This window comes from Homalodisca vitripennis, chromosome 1 (genome assembly GCF_021130785.1).
Source record: "Homalodisca vitripennis isolate AUS2020 chromosome 1, UT_GWSS_2.1, whole genome shotgun sequence".
NCBI lineage: Eukaryota > Metazoa > Arthropoda > Insecta > Hemiptera > Cicadellidae > Homalodisca > Homalodisca vitripennis.
The window spans coordinates 188,759,828-188,781,581 of NC_060207.1; positions in this window are offsets into that span (position 1 = coordinate 188,759,828).

A 21,754-nucleotide genomic window follows, 5' to 3' on the forward strand; every position below is an offset into this window, starting at 1 on the left:
AAAATGTACAAGTTTGCAGTAGTTTTAACAAATTAAAACCGTGAGAGGCAAAAAAAAATAAATAAAAGCAAATTAAACTTCGCAATTCAAACGAGGCGAATGCAGTAGTTCTATTTTTAGACCAACAGACCCCCGCCCCCGCCTTGCCAAGGTCGTTGTCAAGGGGAAGTCCATACACCTCATCCCTTCCGCGCCGCCCAGTGCTCAGTCAGTCACGCATTGTCTTCAAGTGTAGTGTGTATTGTGTAAACATAACCTCAACACAACACAATAATTATTCCTGTCGCACTGCGAAAAGGAATGGCCGCGAACAGGAAACGTGTGTAATGTCAACGTTGTACACTTTTGCGAACCAGCATCCAAATGAAACTATTGTTTTGTTCTTATTTTGGCCCCCGGCACCATCTGAGAGAAACACTATCTTCTTTACTCTAGGAAACTCGACAAGTTTCTTCTTTAAGCAGTCATACAAGAACGATGCTACGGAATTGGCATCTTTTTTGCCTTCTGTTTCCATAAAGGTGTACATGTAGGACGTGTTGTCATTGTGAATATGAACATTAAAAGTGTAAAGCCAAAGAAGCCTTTTATAAAATTGACTTGTAGCATTGAGCTTAGGGAGAGGCAAATTTTGTGCGTAATCGAACTCTATAACCAATGTAGTAGGGTCCGTTTTACAATTTTCCAATATTTCTGTCTTAGTTTTAGAATAGGCCTTAATTTTTTTCTTGTGCACCAAAAAGTTCAACTTGCATTCATCTTCAGGATTTACATTTAACTTCCATTTGGCATTCCGTACAGTAGTCGCAAACGTCTGTCTTTGGATGACGAAAGCTAAAGTTACATTGTTGTTTAAAAAATTTGAAATATGTTTTGTACTTCATTATTAGGTTTTTACCGGTTTTTTCTTGGTAGAACTGTGAAAACATATCATGTAACGTCTTTACATTCAGACATGGATCATCAAAATAGTTCAGGTTAGATTTCTCCTGACAGTAGTGGCTCTTTTTGTGTGGGATAGAGTTTATATGCTCAAGAAGTAGATCCCATACTGAGGATTCAAATTTATAGGGTCTATTACAATGGGTCCCTCTCTGATCAGAAAATGATCCATTGTGATTTACGATTTTGTCCTGGACTATTCTAATCCTTTTCATTGACACATTAAAGAGTTTCATCAACAGTTTTTGGCACACTACAAGTTCATGTCCATTATCTACCCTTAGAGAGTAACACCAACTACGAAGTCGCTCTTTCTTTGGTTGCGTAGCCACAGTTTTCAAACTTTGGGTTTTCATACAGCTAGACAGAAAAGTATCTTGAACTTCTTTGTTAGAACTATCCCAAAATTTTGTAAACATCTCAATCTGTTGTTCTTGGGTAACCTTTTCGCAGCATTTCTTTAAGCAGCAAGTTGTTACTCTCGTAAACTCTTTTCCACTTATTAGCTTTTTAGAGGTTGAAACATAGCTCTTACCTGAATTTCTAGCAGTTTTATTTAGATTCCGTTTCCATTCAGTTATTTTAATTGCTTTCTTACCACCCAACTGCACAGCTTTTAGGTTAGTTAAAATCTCTCCACTATCACTCATATCGAATACCGTTTCTGAGAGTTCACTGTCCGTTATATTATCACACTCTTATAAAATCTGAAAACGTCAACTCTAAAGTAACTAACAAAAAAAACTAAGAGAAGATCTACTGGGCAATTCTCATAGCGGTGGTTTTTTACTGTCCCTTTTAGTTTTAAAGAATTGTTTTAAATATAAAAACCCAATTTTTTGGTGAATGCGTAGTAAAATATGTTTTTTAATAGATATTATTTTTAAAGGTCATAATTTATGTTTATTTCCACATTTCCTTTCCTTAAAACTATGGTTGAACTCACGACCGTCCTTTGTCCCTAGCTAAGAATGCCGTTTTAAACTAAATTTTTTCAGCCTTTTTTCGGAATAAAAATTATTTGTTGTCTTGATTCAATAAAGAATGCATATTGTATTATTATTATTTCATTCGATGTATTTTTTTTTTAAGTAAAAGTTGGTAAAAAGCAGCATTTTTAATCTGTCCTCAAGTTTAAACTCACGACAGTCACAGTAACTTTTAGTTTTCATAACTGATGCCAGATGTCACTAGTAGTTTTATACCCAAGCTGGATGGAATAGTGGAAGTGTTTGAACGACACATGGTCTGTAATTGTGGTGATTTTGTTTGAAGTTCTCCAGCATTTCCATCATTTATGTAAGTATTCATGCCTACGTAACCTTTATTACTCACTACCGTCATGCTATTTTTAAGTGTCAATAAAGAATTACAAAGTTTTAACTTTAATAAACTGTGTGTGCATTGCTTCACACAAGTGGTTGTTGGAATGGCGATTGAGGTTATGTTTCGGTGTGCCTACAAAAAATAATAAACCATGCGGTCCTCACAACCGTCACACTCACGACCGTCACACCCAGAAAATGACGGTCGTGAGCAGATCTAGCCGGTCGTGAGTGATAAAGAGTTTATGATAATATATGTTGCTTGTATAATATATTTTATGATAAATTACGTTTCCTTATTAAATATTAGGAATTAAAAAATATATCTAAAACTTAATTATACTATAATACATAATTTTTACAAAAATTAAAATACAAATTTGAGATTTCAACACGTAAAGAATAGTTAAATTATTTTAATTTATTATTAGATTTAGAGCAATTTTTTTTTATTTAATTGGTTTTACAGAACATAACTATTATACATGAAAGAAATGAATACACCACCAAGTAATGGAAATAAAAAAAGATGGCACCCCCTAGTGACAAAAGAAAAGCTGCAGCTGAGAGAAAAAGAAAACAACGAGAGAGGCTTCGTGAAGATCCTGAAAAATACGCTATGATGAAAGAAAAAGAAAAAGAACGCAGTAGGAAAAGAAGAGAAGAAAAGAAGATTCCTAGTATTAATGACTTGAGTGAACGTGGAAAGAGAAAACAAAGAGCTGAATGGAGAAAGCGTTACCATAAACACGCAAAAAATAAACTTCAGCAGCAACGAATTGAGAACTTTGTTGATGAACAATCTCCACCAAATTCACCGTCTGCAGCTACAGACTTACACATTGAACCTGTTTTTGAAAACCAAAGAGACAATGAAAATGATAGCAGAAAAAAAAGACTTCGAAAAAGTAGAGACAAATACAGGAAAAAGATAAAGCAATTGGAAAAGCAATTGAAACATCAAAAGAAAAAGGCTGAAAAGTGGAAGAAAAAACATTCTAGAGTCGTATTCAAACAAGAAACAAAAGTCATCAGTGAAAATGTAGGTAACGATATGGCAGTTAAGAGTACTCAGTTACAAGGGCCTGGAAATAAAAAACGTATTGCAAATTCGCATAACATCAAGGTTTTAGTGCAAAAATTCTTTATTGATGATGAACATTCTTTCTCTACTCCTGGACGCAAAGATACCATTACTAGAAAAAAAATTAAAAAGCAATTAAGATACCTAACGGATTCCATGTTGGCTCTTCACAAAAAGTTTGTTTCTACCCAGGGCGCCAAGATTTCATATCCACATTTTTGCAGACTAAAACCTTTTTGGGTAGTTAATAGACCTACTAACAAGCGAGATACCTGCATGTGCAAATACCATGAAAACTTCTCATTCATATTTCAAAAATGTAAACAATATAAAGTTATAGAACATGTTAATTTGAACGATTTAGTGAGTAGCCTTTGCTGTGATGTGACCAAGAAAACTTGCATGTATAGGGAATGTACGATGTGCAAGTCGAGCAAGATTTTATTCAATGAAAGCTGTGATGTACCATTGGATTCAATTACATACCACTATGAATGGAAAACAATTCCAGAGGAACGAGTTAAAAATGGACAGACAAGACTTGTGAAAGTTACTAAGAAAGTCAAAGTCGTATGTACATTACAAACTTTGAAAGACAAGTTATGTTCTCAGATAGTATTTTTCATGAAACATAAGTTTAGAGTGCATAACCAAAGCAAGTTTTCAAAGTACGTGAGAACTAATTTGAATGATGATGAAGTATTCATCGTGGTAGATTTTTCTGAAAACTACCAGCTGAAATACTCAAGTGAAATTCAAAGTCGTCATTTCGGAGCTTCGAATGAACAGCTTGCCCTTCATACAGGTGCTTACCTAGCTAAAACCATGTGTGAAGATAGCTCTGTAATCAAAATCAGGACATTTTGCACAGTCTCTTTATGTAATCGTCATGATGCAGCTGCAATTTGGGCTCACCTTCTCCCTATATTTAGGAAGATAAAAGAAGATCACGAGAACGTTACTAGGGTACACATCATGAGCGATGGACCTACAAAACAGTACAGGAATAAGAGTAACATTTTCCTGTTTTGTCACTTTATGAAATTGTTTGGGTTCCAAATAGCTTCTTACAATTTCAGTGAGGCTAGACACGGAAAAAGCATTGCTGACGGTGTTGGCGGTACTGTAAAAAGAACAGCTGACTCTGCAGTTCGTCTGGGAAAAGATGTAGCAAACATTGAGCAGTTCTTGGCCTCTGTAGGCAACATGAGACCACTTATTTTACAAGTTGAAGGAGCCAGTATGATAGAAGTCGATGATATTTTAAAAAAACACTTAAATTTGCTGCCGATCAAGAATACAATGATGCTTCACCAGGTTGTCTGGAATTCTCAAGATGGTCCAAAAAAGCTGAACTGTAGATTTTTGTCGTGCATAAACTGCAGAAACAAGACAATGTGTACCCACCAAACAACATATGACCACAACTTATTGAATGCTGATATCAACTCTTCTACGCCGTCTACTAGTATCCTTTTAAACTATTTATTTAATATCTTCATTCATAAATATTTCACATGTCTTGTTTTTTGGAAATATATTTTAAACTGATATTTTTCTTATAACTAATATTGTTTGTTACAGTTTAATTTCATCTTAATATCTCAGTGTAATGAAATAAAAATATTTTTCAGCTAAACAGAAAATGATAATATATGTACTCTTTGCTTTAATACTATGATTAAATTTTAAAAAAAATATTTCTTACGTTTAATAAGGTTTAATCGTAAATAAACAATACATTTTATTTTATTCCTTAACTAAAGATTTATGTGGTCTACAATCCAAAAAAAATACAGTCTCGAATGAATATATATCATCAAGTATATAGCTCGGATGAAGATGAAACGTTGGACAATTCTACTAGCCCTACTTCTCCTAATCAACCAGAAAGTGTTGTCAACGATCTTTCCGATAGTGACTTTGTTCTAGTGAGATTTTGTAACAAAAAGACTGTTACCCATTATATTGGACAAGTGATGAAAATGTATGCTGATGGTGACTGCGAGGTGACATTTTTGAGAAAAACAACTGGTGGAAAATTTATTTTCCCTGATGCCGAGGACATCGCCTCAGTCCAACTCAAAGATATAATTCAAGTTTTAACAGAGGTCACATCACACAGAGGAATCTTTTCCTTTAAAGACCTTGATATAAATTTAAACGTGAAATAAATAGTCTATCAACATAGGTTGTGCTCCAGTAAAGTTTCACAGTTTGATCGTATTCTCAAATTCATTTCATTTTAATTTTGTTTTGTTCTATAACTATGTTTTAAATTTTTTTTCTTTAGGTTTATTATGTTATAAAAAACTACTCTAGGTTTTGTTTCAGTACAATTTTTGCATTAATTTATAATAAACTAATAAATCCAAATCTGTGTGTAATTTTCCTTTTCTGTAAAAAAACTGGGAAAAATATAATTACACTAATAACAAAAATTATAAATAATACAGAAAATTGAGTACCATCGATGATATTATAGTTCAAAGGTTAGTTTTAACGAAAAATTGCATTTTTTTCACAAGCATCAGGAAACACTCACAACCGTCACACTTACCTCACAACCGTCACACTAAACTCACAACCGTCACACGCCAAATAAAAATTTAAATCATGACCAGTCCATTTTTTTTTATTGAAAACCTCTATATTTGAATAGTACTCATTATGGGTTGTCTTAAAAAAAATGTTAGGTTTGAAGTTAGTCATCGAGTACTATGGAAATACTCAAAATTGTACTTTTTTTCTGGGGATGACACTATGTTTGCAACAACATCACCTAAAAAAGTTACTTTAATGTAAATCTATGAATGTATTTTCATGATTTTGAAATTTTTATAGGTAGGTTTTATGAATCATTAAACAATAATTGTAATTAGAGTATTTTTACATATGAAAAAATCATTTTAAAAGCACTGTGACGGTCGTGAGATTTGTTACTCTCCTTGAGGAAAAATCTCTTTAAACAAGCACTTAATACAACACAATGTTGGAACCTTGTGTACAAAAATAAAGTAAAAGATACAATAAACCAAAATAAATAAAAATCAAAAAATTAAAAACAACTTTTTTGTCAAAGATATATTTGGTAAAAATCAGCAAGGCTTTGAGAATGGCCCTACTATTATTATTGTAAAACTATTAGTAATAAAATGTGGTTTTAAGTATTGTAAACAAACAGCAAAACAAAGATGTAGATGTAAACACAACTCACGGTCAGCTGACACTGAAAATCACCCGACATGCTAACACAAAAGCAGGCGTACCAACCTCATGGAATAAGATATCAACACAAAATTTTCAGGACACATGTACAAAGACATGGTGGATCGTTTTCTGCGTTCTCCGCAAAAAGGGCACATAGCGGTATGTGCCCTTCTTGCAGCTACCGCCTCAATTAGTGTCTTTACGAACGTAGTGACCATTGAATGTCGTGTGTGCGTTTCTGTTTCGTTTTGTTATACGAGTTTAGTATTAAGTAGCTACTGTATTTCTGTGCTAACTATAACTTTTTGTTTTATAGAATTAAATAATGCCTCGTAAATTAAAAAAGGCATTCAAATATAAGTGTTTGGAACTTATGTGCAATACGGTGCACCATGACAAGTGGCTGGAACACTGTAAAAAGAAACACCTCTATAAGTTCAAAAACAATATTGATATAAAATATAAAATAACAGAGGAGAAAGAAGGTGATGGACCTTGGATACCCTACATGGGACGTGGAGAAGAACGTTCTACTTTAACTATGGACGACGAACCTCAACCATCAACTTCTGCGCAATCATCGGCTATTGAAAGGTACCGCAATATTACAGTAACAAAAGTCCATATTTTAGTTTGTTCAATTTTATAAGCAGGGAGTAAACACATATAGGCTATGCTCTATTAATGACTCACTCCTAAAGCTTTCAATACATTAAAACCTTTCTAAGTAACAATTAATTAAGGCATTGAAGGCCATAGAAAAGGACAAAACTTATAAAAGAAGACTAAGAAATGATTAAAAACTTCAAAATGCAAGTAAATATTATACTGTATTGAAGAGATGAAGCCTGCCTGAAATGGTGAAAAGCTAAATATATGTAAATATTAGCATTTTACATTTACAAACATACTATCAGCCAAATATTAAAGTAGTATTGGTCCAATACGTTACAAGCAAAAGCATCTAATGAAATAAAAATTCAAATACAATTTAGTTTAATAATGTATAAGCCTATTGGTCTATAGAGTTTTTGTAATTAAAATATCAAGATCGTTTTACTTGTTATTGTTACAGCTTACAGCTTTTGCTTTGTCCCTTCAAACCTATTAACACTCTTTGTATGTAGAAAGGAGTTGCTATCTTAAAAAAAAACATTTTGTCATAATATATTTTACCACTTTAGTATGATATTACCATTTTGAGGTGCCCTGAGACAAAAGAGGTTTCTCTAAAAATATATGGCTTTATGTGTGTTCGTTTATCTCCTGTTCAGTGTAGCAGAATGTGGCATATCATTGATAATAAACTCAAAAACAGTTCTAATTAATCTGTACTTGAAAAAGGGTTTATAGATTTTACTAAATGTTGACTAGCAGATTATTTATATAAAAGTTTACAGTGAAGGCATTTGTCTATATTTAGATTGGTGGTGCCTGGGCTAGAAGACAATCCACATTCTGGAACATCAGCTGTCCAAGACCGCAACGACGAAGAAGTTGAGCTGCAGAGTCACCAAAGAGGAGATGGATCTAAATATACGCCTCTAATACTTGTTCACGATAAAGAAATTAAACTTCCAACGTCCTCCATGGAAACTAGCCTGCCAATGTCAACACCAGAAGAAGAAGACGAAGTTTTAGAAAATATAGAGGACAACATACCCACAGAGAAGATACCTGAACCTATTACTTTGACCGAACTTCAATTCTCTACAATCGATCCTACAGATCCAGCATTTTATGCAAACATAAGACTCTCTGCTGAACTAATTAACGAAGCACTAAAGCTGGAATCACAAGACCTAAGTATAATAGATTTTCCTTCCTCATCCGGTAGAAAATTCAACCCAAAAGTTAAAAAAAGTCTTTTACCTAATGGAACAACCAAAGATATGAAGTGGCTTGTTTACAGTAGACATTCTGATGCTGTATTTTGTTTGCATTGTTTGATATTTGCTTTGCCATCAGAAAGAACAATTTGGGGTACCACAGGTTATAGGGGTTGGACGGATCATAGAGGAGATCGAGATATTGAACTTCATGAAAAATCAAAACTTCATATTTCTTCTCAAATTGGTAGATTGCAATGGATATCCAAAAAAAGAGTTGATACTGATTTGACTGAGCTAAATGATAAATTAGTCAGTCATCACCGTGAGGTTCTATCGGTCATTATAGACTGTCGGTATCTGACCGAGGAGATGTTGGCTTTTCGAAATAAAGATTCTCTAAACGGAAAACTAGTAAATTTATTTCGATTGCTTGCTAAGTATAACCCAGACGCAAGAGTTTATTTGGAGAAGCTTGATAAGTCAAAAGAAAATAAAACTTAACTTGGTTCTAATTTTCTGAGTTACAGAAACATTTATGATTTAATAAATCTCATGAATAGAATTGTTGTTTCAAGAATTGTGGATCATGTTAATGAAACTAATACGTATTCTATAATTCTTGACTCCACACAAGATGTCAGCAAGAAGGAATGCACAACAGTGCTAATTCGATATGTCGATCACAGAGATACATTCGGAGAAATCAAAGAGAATGTGAAGCCAAAAGAGCGGATTGTTAACGTTTTTACTAGCGGAGACACAACTGGCAAAAACTTATCAATTGAGCTATTAAAAACTCTCCAGGAAATTGGATTTGATAAGAATGGTATGATTGGGCAGAGCATGGATGGTGCGGGAAACATGCGTGGTCCATTTAGTGGGGTGAAATCATTTGTCCTCAAGGAATGCCCTAAAGCATTCTAAATTTGGTGTTGTTCGCATAGATTTGCCTTAGTTGTCGAAAAATCAATGGAATTGTGCCCACAAATAAGGGACATGTTCTCAACTCTGCAAGAACTGTACAATTTCATGTCTGGACATAAAAGACATCATATTTTCGTAGAGAAGTTAGAAAAAGGTCCATGTCAGGCTAGAAAAAAGCGTTTGAAAAGAGTCAATACGACAAGGTGGTCAAGCAAAAACGATGCCGTAAAAACCGTTATAACTTGCTATGATGTCCTAAGAGAAACCCTGGAAGATATATCTGATAACACTCAATCTGAAACGGACTCAAGAACATCAGCAAAAGGACTTCTGAAAGCACTATTTGATTATGAATCTGCTGCAGTTATGATCATTGCTGCCAAACTATTCAAAATTCTGTCACCAGTGACTGTTTGTTTACAGTCTAAAATTATTGACTATGGAATGATTCCGACAGTGGTGTCTGAAACTATTTCTAAACTCCAATCTATGAGAACCGACGAGGGATGGGACAAAATGGTGGGCAGTATTAATCATTTTGCTCAAGAACACAATCTCCAGAAAACTTCAAACAAACGAATCCGAAAGAGAAAAAGATTCATAGACGAACTTGCCATTGATGAAATAATATTAGATCCTATGGCAAAACTGTGGACAGAAGTTTTCTTTAAAGTGCTTGATTCCGTGATCACACAACTACATGATCGTTTTCCTGAAAGGTCATTAAATTTTGTGCAGCAAATGACTCATTTTTCTCACGAAAAGCTGCTAAACACTGGGGATGACAGCCTAAACCCAGACATTGTCATTTACCTGTGTGGTTACTATGGATTGGATGCCGAGAAACTTTGTGAGGAGTTTGATGTTTTCAGCCAGTTATACAAAGGCAGCTATCAAAATATTGACCTGTCAGATGTCCTTTCTTCAAAAGATGGTAAATACTAACCAATGAAGAAGTTGAAGTTGAAACACAAGATTCTTCTGATGAAGCATTGGATTGTACAAGTACAATTGCAAAGCAACGATATCTTGATCAATGGATCAAGAAGGGCTTTATAAGACCCTATCGCTGTTTATTGAACATATCTGGGTTTCCATATTTGACATCATTGTATCAGATAATTTTCGCCCTGCCAGCAACAAGTTGCTCAGCTGAAAGAGCAATGAGCAAACTTAAAATCGTTAAAAATAGATTGAGAAGCAGTATGGGTGATACCTGGTTGTCTGATATGTTGGTTTTGGCATCCGAAAAGGATATTTTACAATCAATTCCAAACAGTGAGATCATAGACAAATTTGGCATTTCAAGTGAGAACAGGAAAAAAACTGCTGCTTTACAAAGGTCATCAAGGGTAATCAAGGGTTAAGTTCATCAAGTTAGTTACCTTTTTGAAACACCTCTAGCCATTTTGACTGTTAATTATAGTACTGTACATTGATTTATTATTTTGTATGGCATATGTGTTGTTTTATACATTTTATTAAAAAAATTTGACAATAATTATACTGTATAATTTATACACCCCCATGAATGGTAAATTTTTTGGGGGGGAATGCGCCATAGCCTTTGGGGGGGATGGGCACCCCTGACGCTAGGTAGAAAAAAATTGCATGGCAATAAGCGTCTATATTAATGATAGCTTAGTACTGATTTCACTTTAACTATTCTGACACTTCGTTAACTAATTAAATTTTGTTTTATTACGTGCAATGTAAAAGAAATATGTATCATTCGCGTTTCAATAACTCATAGAGATTCATAATGACACTTTCAGCAGTCACAAGCACACATTATAAATTGATATATTTTTTTACTTCATTTTCTTCTTCATATGCATCATGAAGATAATATATGCAATAGCCCAATGATCATGGAAACAGGTGTAGCTCCACTTTAATGTGTATTTCGAACCACTTATGTATTGATGTAATTCAATTGATTATTTAGAACATGCACCATATAATGGGCTATACAAATATATAAATTAACCAGTTTTCGTGGAAACAATAAAATACCAAAACAAATTAAATTTGAAAACGGAAAAAGCGTATTTATGAATAATAATAACTTCTTAGTATTCATGTATAGTAATTACAGCTTATTGTACTAATATATAGTAAATGCAACTTATTAGTGTTATTGCATAGTAAATACAACTTGTTAGTATTCACGGTTAGTAAAACTACACTTGCTTAAAAATTCGTTTATACTTTAATTAAGTCATAATATTACACTATTCTAGCGGGACATACGTGTGATCGCCCCGAAAATAACTTTTTTTCTCCGATGTTTCAAAACAAATACTGAAACAAAAGTTTAATATTCTGGACCATAAAAAAGAAAAAGGGAAAAACGAATTCATTGTAAACTTGTTTTGAAAATAATTTCAACTGCAATTGAGACTTCCCCCGATCATAACGAGGACATTTTCATCGTTTCAACACTTTACAAAATTTTTCTAATCTAATCTCACCCTCGCGACTCAAATCGCCGGGAACCGAAACACTTGAGTGGGAAGGGTTGGGAGTGTAAGCGACGAGGCCTTAACTGGGCCGTAAAAAGGCAGATTCCACGGACGGTTAGCTGGAGAGGGGGTGGGGCTTGACAATAGCACTATGATAGGGGGTAATGTTGCCATGCGTCTCCATAACGAGGTTAGCGCCTCGGTGAAACGATATGAAAGTATCACACTATTGGATTACGGGTGTTAACAGCTGATGTTACACCCTAGGCTCTGACGGGTAGCACAGTCACTTAGTCTACTGTCATGCCATTGTCACATTGCACTGCAGTAGCTGAACTGGCAACCCTTTTAATGTGATTACAATCCATCTAATCAGAGTAATCTATGTTTAACTCAATTATAACCGTTTTGGCATTTATAGTGTGTTCTCTTCAAAAGTACGATATAAACGTAACGAGCACAATTTACATCGTTTAAATATTGGTTATAAAATGATTAGTACCAATGTTTCTTTCTTTCTAGTAAATGAATTATACTTTTTTTAAGCCCACTTTTACGATTTTAATTGTAATTAATTCATTTTACCAAGATAAACATACAGTCAAACAATACATGTAGTCATTTTTATTTAAAAAGTCTTCATTCATATCTTTAACCACTTTATCGTACGTACAAATAATATACTTGGCATTAACACAGTCTAAAATACTTTAAGCAATAACAAAATTTATAGAAAACTCACTATGAATAGTGATCATATTATTCATTTAGTTAATCTGAAGTAATATAAGAAGTGATTAATTTTAAGACCGGAGACGTTTCTTTATTTTTAAACATATTTGCGTTGCGTGATATCCATAAGTTTATTATTACCTTCGTTCTTAAAAAACTGTACAGGTTATAGAAAGTAGGCTTTTCAATCTTAATTTGATTGCTTCGTAAATGCATATAATGCATTCGGGAAAGATAAACTTGCTACACATAACGTAGTTATGGAAGGATTTATGGTTGATTAAAATGTGAATGTTGATTTTTTGCTCCAGATAACTTTCCTTTTAGTGCAGTGTCTAGGAACTGTCCATCTGATGAGACAATAGGAATGCCTCTTCATCTGGCATGCTAAAGATTGGTGGTTAAAGGGGGTTAAAGAGTTTGTTTTAAGCTTCTTCTTCGTTGACCTTTTTTGGATCTCTTCAGACGAACTCCACACTCCAGGAGTCAAGTCTGGAACAGCGTCGGATTATAGACGCTGCACAAAGAGGAAGGTGGACTGGAGCTAAATTCAACATTCACATACACATATTAATGGAATAAGAACAATCTTTGGTGCCTGCTATTTAAGTTACAGAAAGTACAGCAAGATGCAGAATCTTTAGCCACAATTCAATGCTATTATTTTTCTACAAGCTAAGACGTGGCCATAAGTATTATTTCCCTGTGTATTTTGTGTATATAAGCTTATGTAGCAAAAACATGTTAAGAGGTAAATGTTCTATAACATAAACAATTGTTCTCAAAAAATTAATGCCCTCTGATCATTATGACAGTGTTTATTTCTGCGTTATTTACATTAAAAGGGAGTGTGATCATAAAGTTTACTCAGACCTCAAGAATTCCATAACCAAAAGATCATGTTTTATTGCGTAACACATGAAAATACATACATCAAGGGCAATTACGAAATTCCTCCCGATAAGAACGGCATTTAATACATTTTTGTGAAGTATTATAAAATTTAATTTCTTATGTTATTCCGGCCACATAAACATCAAATAAACTAACCTCCAAGAAGTAAACTATTTTCAAATTTAAAAATTGTATTTAAGTTAATAACACCAGTAATAGAAAAATGCTGATCGTATAAATTTAAAGAATTTAAGATATCTAAAGATAAGAATACTGTCTTGTATACACATAAAAACATTTAAAGTGAAAAAAAGCTCAAGCAAATTACGTAAATCCGAACAAATAAATAAGAACACAATGAAGTATATTTGAGTCACGACTATACTAGTGTTGAGATCAATATAAACTTCAAGGTTAAGCTTGTATTAAGTCATATAACTTTGTATAAACATATTGCATTGATGACCTAGAAGCTTCAAATCTATTGATCTGAACACTAATTTATTAACAGCATTAACAATTACGTATGAGAGAATAACTCTTAATATAAAAAAATTATGAAAGAAAACATTTACAAATATTCTACTTTAGAATTAAATTATTATAGTATATTTTAATTGAATTTTGTTATTTTAATTAGTTTTCGTTTCACAATATTAAACTAATTTTGTACATTGAAATTCAGGCTCCTTTGAACAGGCTGAGTAGTGCAGTTTCATGTGTAAACATTTGACATGTTAAGCGATAAATAACAACAATTAACAATGTCATAGAAAGTTAAGCATTAACCAACTAATTAGTTAACTTATACATTGTGTTTAACGTCACTAATCAAAACAATTTCTGATTCAATCCAGAAGTTCCGTAACCAATATAAATCCAAACCATTAATCTGCACGGACACAGTGAACGAAACCTATCTGGAATCTTTATTTGGTTTGATTACAACAAAGCCTCGCTCGCAAACAGCAAAGCGCTCACAAACTCAATCAAACCCATTGCATGGACTTTTTTATTGACGGATGAAAAACAGATTAAAAACCATTACTCTGGTGGAATGGCAACTCTTCCGAACGGAGAAAATCAATTCAATCGGGAGGCGAAAGTGCAATCGGAATAATATTAGAGTGCGAGCGGGCAGGTTATTGTTTTTATTTCGGAAATGGAAGTCATTAGTCAGCGCGGAATGACCCCGGCCCCGAGACAGGGGAGGGCGAAATCAATCGTTTCTCCGAACTTATCAACAGATTCAAATACCTCAGTGAGATCTGACAGGGTGTTTCCCCGCGCCGCGCCGCGTCGCGCTTATGAATTATTAAATCTACGAGACTACGGCAGCATTCAAATGAGACGGTGTCAGACCGACCGAGGGGATCCGCACAAATCCGGCCAGAACGAGTGTAATGGAGCAGCCCCAATTGTGCGATGTCACGGAGCGCAGTGCAGCGCGGGCCGGGCTTACTGTGGATGGGGCGGTGGCGGCCTATCAGCTCGGCTTGATACCAGGATTATCGGTGGTATCGATGTGGCAGTGTATCAGACAAGTCCTCCTACATCACCCTTTTAAATGAAGAAACGATTTTTCAAAGTGGATTTTTGATAATGCTGAAAATGTGTTGCTGTTTATCCAAGATTGGAGGTCTAACATGGTATCAATATAAAATGTTGTAACATTTTGTGAGGACTAAGACAAGGTTCATGTATCTTCAGATCGAATGCTGATCCTAAGTATACACCTTTCTGCACCTTGATGTAGAGTGTTTTAGGTTCGTGATAAGAGTTATCAGAAATAGTATAGTCTAGCGCTGCTGGTGTGGTTGCTTACCCGACCGTTGACCAACTTTCTTTGTTATTTGTTGGCCGTATTATAGATGAAGAAACTAATAATTTGAAGGTAAACCTTCAATAAAATTGTTCCACGAATCGACTGCCTCTCCTCATAATTTACCCACACCACGGCATCATTTCATGTTCTCACAGGTGTTGATGACATTCATCTTCTTGTATCAGCTAGGTAATGATTTATAAAACAATCGTGTATTGAAGGGAACTGCACATTGAAAGCAACGAGCTTTCCTACTGTCCAGACTGTATGAAGTCGGCTAAGTGAGCATGTTTCTTATGTTATCTCTCGAATTAAGTACTCGAAACGATGCGGCATAGGAGAGTTTGAAAGCTAAAAAAAAGAGAGGAATGAGAGAAGTGCTTGAAGCCGTACCAGAGACAAAGAATTTCTCCTGTAAACGTGATGAAAGAATATTAGGATCTTTTTTTTGGACAACCATTCCACTTCTTTACATTTAAACCAAGATTTAAAACTTTAATGTTTTACTTTTGTTTAAAATATTGGTTTATCTGATTGAATGTAAATAAGTTAACAAGTAGCCAATACAAGCTCCAGCTCAACCATTCCACCGTAGCAAATCTTCTGGTGCCTTAAAGTCGTAGTTTGTCCTTACTCCGGGTTCCGGTTATTTGTTAGGAGGTTCCCACCTTTAACTTCTCTTGTTCCCAACTGTATGTGGCATTTCCTATCTGAGTTCATATCTGGTTAATAATGGCTTTAAATCAGGATACCTCTTCTCGGTGCAAAGATCAAAGTCGTATACGTCTTTGGCTTTAATTTATCTTATTAGCTGGAAACAATATCTCTGCAGAATCTCTAATCCTTAACCAAAAACTGATAAAATAACACTTGCTGAATTAAAAAGAAATTTAACCTATTTTAAAAAGTAAATCTTGGCGATGTTAACTTCTTGTATGCTTTCGATTCAGACTTGAGCGTATGCTTTAGAATTGAAGCTGATTAGCATGTTACGTTCTAAAATCGCTTAAAAAACAATGTTTTAAAAAAGAAGTTTGTTTTTTTTTAAGAGAACTCAAAATGGTCTTTTATAAATAAAATGAAACACAAAGCAAACTAATTAGATGGTTTCGACTAAATTGTGTAGTTTTACAAAAAAATATTTATATACCTGGTGTATATTTACTATAAAATTAATATTGTTCATACAGGAATTTGAGGGATAACTATCCAACTTTTGCTTTTAAAAAAAAAAACTCTTTTTGAACCAAATATAAAGACCTTTTATACCTGTTAACAAAATTAATTTTTTTCTATAAAATAAATAAACACCATATGCGTTCTTAAAACTTATTAAACTACATGCAGTATGTTTAATTACTCCATGAAAAATCCTCCTGTAACACAACACAAATCCATCATTCCAAAGAGCACAAGGATGTTGGAGGGTGAGAGAGGTAAGGAGTGTTGGGGGCCACCCTCCTGCAACATCTCACTTAATTAGATTCCCTTCAGATGTGATTCCCTAATTAAAACATGAGCGCTAACCGCCTCTCGCAAGATCCCGGTAGGTCGCCGCCTACGCCGTACATCCATATTACTACCAACTCCCGTTTCCAGCTAATCTACTTATACCCGGTCGGTTTTAAAGGGTTTGACTAATGTCGTTTTGACTGTGAAATACTGTATTCCGCATCGGGACTCAACTTTCTAACCGTCTAACTCTAATCCCTTTGTCTTCCTTCACAATGATGGAGAATTCATTAAACTCACTTGTTTGTTGGAACGTCATCACGTAAAAGTAATGTAATATTTCCTCCCTAACTTGTTTTTCCTTCTTTTTATTACTTAGATTTTTTTAATTATGTTTATTTTATATACCAAATCCCAAAAATCATTTTATCAACAAGTATTGGAATTATAAATGTTTATCACTCTCTCTCTCTAACACCCCAAATTTTTAAAACCAGACCTTGAGTTTGTAAGTTTTTTTATTGCAGTTTTAACATTAGCTCACACTGTTGCAATTTTGATCAAGGATTTTACATTCTTATGTATACATTCTACCACTTTCTTTTCTACGTAGAAAAGTTAAAGTTTCAAAATTTTTTTCATAAATCAATTTTTTTATCCTTGTGAAATTATATATTATAGAGCCAATAAACATTGTTGAACTCACTGTTAAAAGTCTTGTGACCATCCGGTGAAAAAGATCAAGCGATGTTGTTGTTTTGCCGTGCTAGATTTGGTATAAAAATCAAATGAAAACTAATGCTCCGCCATATAAAGCTTATCAAACAAGGTAGAAGTACTCCATATCACATGTCGCGTAACAGCCTTTGAAATTGAATGGAACAAATCAAGTATATATCCTTCGGACAGACAGGCAACCATACATAGAACAAAATAGAAACTGGCAGCCAAATATTTTTCGACATATTTTGTGGATAATTAGGATACATACGTTAAGATGCCAATGTTGATACGACACAAGACTGCATAATTTGTTTACGATTTTATTTACTTCTAAATTTCATTTATGTCTGCCGTCTGCACGATATCTTAAAAACAAACTCACCTATACATTTGAAATTTGCATGAATCCTCATTTCTATAAGAGAAACACTGAATTAGATATCGGTGCATGTTACCCCATAGGATTTGGCTAATATTTTTACAATGGTCTAATGGGTAACGATGATGCCAACGAGAAAATGCAGAATAAATAAATGTGCAATCAAACTGGATATAACCATTTAAGCATTTAAAATGTGACATTCATGGAGTAAAATTGAAAAAAAAAATAGTGGCAATTTAACGGAAATAGCTGGCTGCATGATTTGGTTTCACCGGGCTCTTTAGCTTCAAACCTTCCCTAGCCAATCGAACTTTTATTATTTGAACATCACTATAAAAGCATAGTTAATGAAAGAAAATGTAAATGTCACATGTGCTAGGTAACTAGAGAAATATTTCATCTGTAGACGCCCTATAGAATTTAAATTTTGCATGAAAACTCAATTTTAAATACACGAGAATGAGTTATATGATGGTGCACGGTCAACCATAGAATTTGGTTGAGTATATTTGAAGCCATAGTGACACATTTTTTTGCCGGGAGATGTACAATTTTTTTTCTGTATGATAGTCTGTCAGTAAGACTACCTTATAAGATAACCATGAGGCGAATCTAAAAATATTCGTTACCTCTCAGCAAATCCCATTGAGTAACATGCGCCATCATGGAACTCGATGTTCCTTATATAGAAATGGAGTTTCATGCTGTCAAGTCTTTCGTTCTCTAAATATCTACCGGACAGACAGACAGAAGTAAACATTTTTCCAGAGTCTAGAATGATATGCTACGCTAACGCTCAGCCAATTAAATTCAGTAAGGCTGCCTTCTTAAACTTTACGTGTAGATGTAGAAAATATATAAACATATCTCACACACTATATTAACTTGTACAACTGAGACGGAACCAATAACTACGGCAACTATTACGAATATATGGACAACTGTGAACAAACAATAAGCTGAAGAGGACCATGTCGATGTAGAACGGTAGCAGGTTAGAAAGCAATCGCAAGCAATAAAGGGATGATGGGTTCCTTGCTTAACGTCCTGGCTAGCATTGATCGCTACCCTGATCAGCAGCCATCTCGACAGCCATACAGTCTTGTCTGCTGATCACATTGCTTTACTTTTCATTGTGTCCATACCTCTCTGACTTTTAGCTAACTAACATTACGTTTCTCCAGTTCTACATTATATAATAATCTTTTTATAAGGAGAATGAAGGTAGTTTAAATTCCTCTTCTTTAAAATAAAACTTTTTGATACATAAGTAATATAGCTGAAATTAATTGTTCCAGCTTTCTAAATATAGGCTTCGCTAACGCTCAGCCAATAAATATTGACAAAATATTGCATATAATACCTGTTATCTTATACCAGACATTGTCTTGGTTAACAGAAGACATAATGACATTGTGTCATTGTGTACACCCATGCTATCAAACGATTATTAACTCAAGCAAAACAATCTACCTCAAAACCGTATTTATATTATTTTAAAGCTTTGTTGAAATTAATTGCGAAAATGAGGTGAAAATAGTGAGAGGTCTTGTAAGTAAACATCTGTAAAGTATAAACATGTTTGAAACTTTAAGTTTATTTCGTGCATTTTCTAAAATTTTAATCAGGACACTAAATAGCCTTTAGGGTGGATTTTTTAAATATTACAATTAAAGGTTTTTACCTTTAGGTTAGAATATTTATCGTCGTGGGTTTTCCTATTTTGTATCTACATAGGATTATACATATTAGAAAATAATAATGGTTAGAATCGTAAGATTTGGTTTACAGAACATTCTTGCTTTCTAATAAAACATAGATGGACATGCGTTTAATAAAGAGTAAAAATGTGATTTCGTTTCAGAATATGCATTTACTCTCAAATTCTCCTATTAAGAAAGTAGTTTTACTTTTATAGAGAGCAAATACATTTGATAAAAACTGTTATAATTAGCACCTAACAAACTTAAAAATTAAAATTGCTAATTTTTAAGGAGAGAGTGAACATACAAGCCTAGAGAAAAAAATAAGTCGTAGATAGTGAACTTTTTCTCCGAGAAACACTAGGTTCATTATGTTTTTTTAATCATATGACTTGTAATAATTGGTAACAAGCTCTTATGTAGGAGCCACTTTACACGATGTATCTGTAAGGAAACTTCAATTTAAAATTCTGTTGATGTCATATATTATGTTGAAGGCTGCAATGAGGTTAAAATATAAACTATTAGTGAAAGGTATAACATTCGAAAACTTTAGTAAAAATGGAAACCGTTAACAAATTTTTAAATTTCTTAAGGTTCATGTACTTAATGTCCTTAATATCCAATATAAAATGTAACCTACTTGAACTTTATGAATTTTAAAAGAAGGATTAGTATATTCTTGTGTGTTTTCCTCGCATCTTTCCACGTAATGTTTTTAATAAGTGGTGAAATTTTAACGCAACCATAAAATATATTTAAAACAATAAAAAATAAATCTGAACTGGTTATGTAAAAATGAATTTTTTTTACTAATAAATAACCAAAGAGCCATTTTTAATAACTGCAAATACTTCGTCCTAAGTCCCCCAAAAATAATTAATTAATTTATATTCCCTGAGATTTTAAATGCCTTTTACAATAACATATCGTTATGCTTCTCATAATTTAGTGGCATGTTCATGCAATTCTATAGAAAAAGTAAAATAAATCAAATACTACATTAAAATCAAATATTCCATTACATGAAATTTAATGTTTGAAAGCCACATTTATGTTCTACACATAGATTTGTTCAAAATTTTTGGCAATTATTTTATATTACGTATGCTATAATTTAAATTAATTAATTTAGAGTACGGGTTAATTTTATGAAGTTCAAATTCTAGATATTTGAAAAATAAAATAAGCACTACATGAAACTGTGTTTTACGTCTAATATGTTTTAAATGTTAAAGCCGGAAATCTCTTTCCCTCTCCACAGTGTATTAACCAATTCAAAATTCCAAAGTTTTTAAAATCATTTTTTTATCAGAGGTTGTAATCCAGGTCAAGATAATTTCTATTATAACACTGAGTACTTATGTAAGAGAAGTGTCATGAAATCATAAATTAGTAAATAAATTATCCAATAGTATTTTTCTTGTGTAGAATTTTATACTAGATTTAGGAAAAAAACAGTTACTAAACTTTTTTCACAGTGTTTTTAACATGTAAGTAAACATTTCTCTTAAATGATTTCCTATTTGACAAATATTTTATAAAGTATATCATATAATTGTTAAATAATTTTTCCTTTCATAAATTTAGTGTATTAGATATCTCAAGATACGAAAATAAAGGTTTTTACTCTAATTCTAAACTTCACTAAAATGTTACTTCGATTTCGATTTAATGTGAGTTCGATTTGGAAAGAACTAACCGTAACTTCTAAAATTGTCCAATCAATTTCCAATTATATTTCATGATTTTCGAAGTAATTTATGAATGAAAGCAAAATCATTATTCATTATTTATATCTTACATCCATTCATACGTACACACACACATGCAGTATCACACACGCACGCACCAAAATCAATGACGCAATGCCCAACATACTTGCAAGTTCAACTATCATTATATTATACTAGGCCACTCTCTACTTGATTTTACCTAACAGTAAATTATAACTTCCATTAATTGTTGATTATCATACTTAGTTAACTGTAATTATATGGTAATGCTGTTATAAATGTATGTCATTTTTCCAAAAATATTCGAATAGGAACATAACAATATTGTAAAAAATATATTAATCTGTTATAATTTTCTTATTATTGTCGCGTTTCTTATGTGGTAAGTAATTATAACTTTTTATTATGTCTATAGTTTATTAGATGGTATATTTAATATATTGGCTGCTATACACGGTTATTACTACTATTCCGGCTGTTCTAAGATCGGTACGTTACCCTTCTCGCAGTGAAGGTGTCAATATT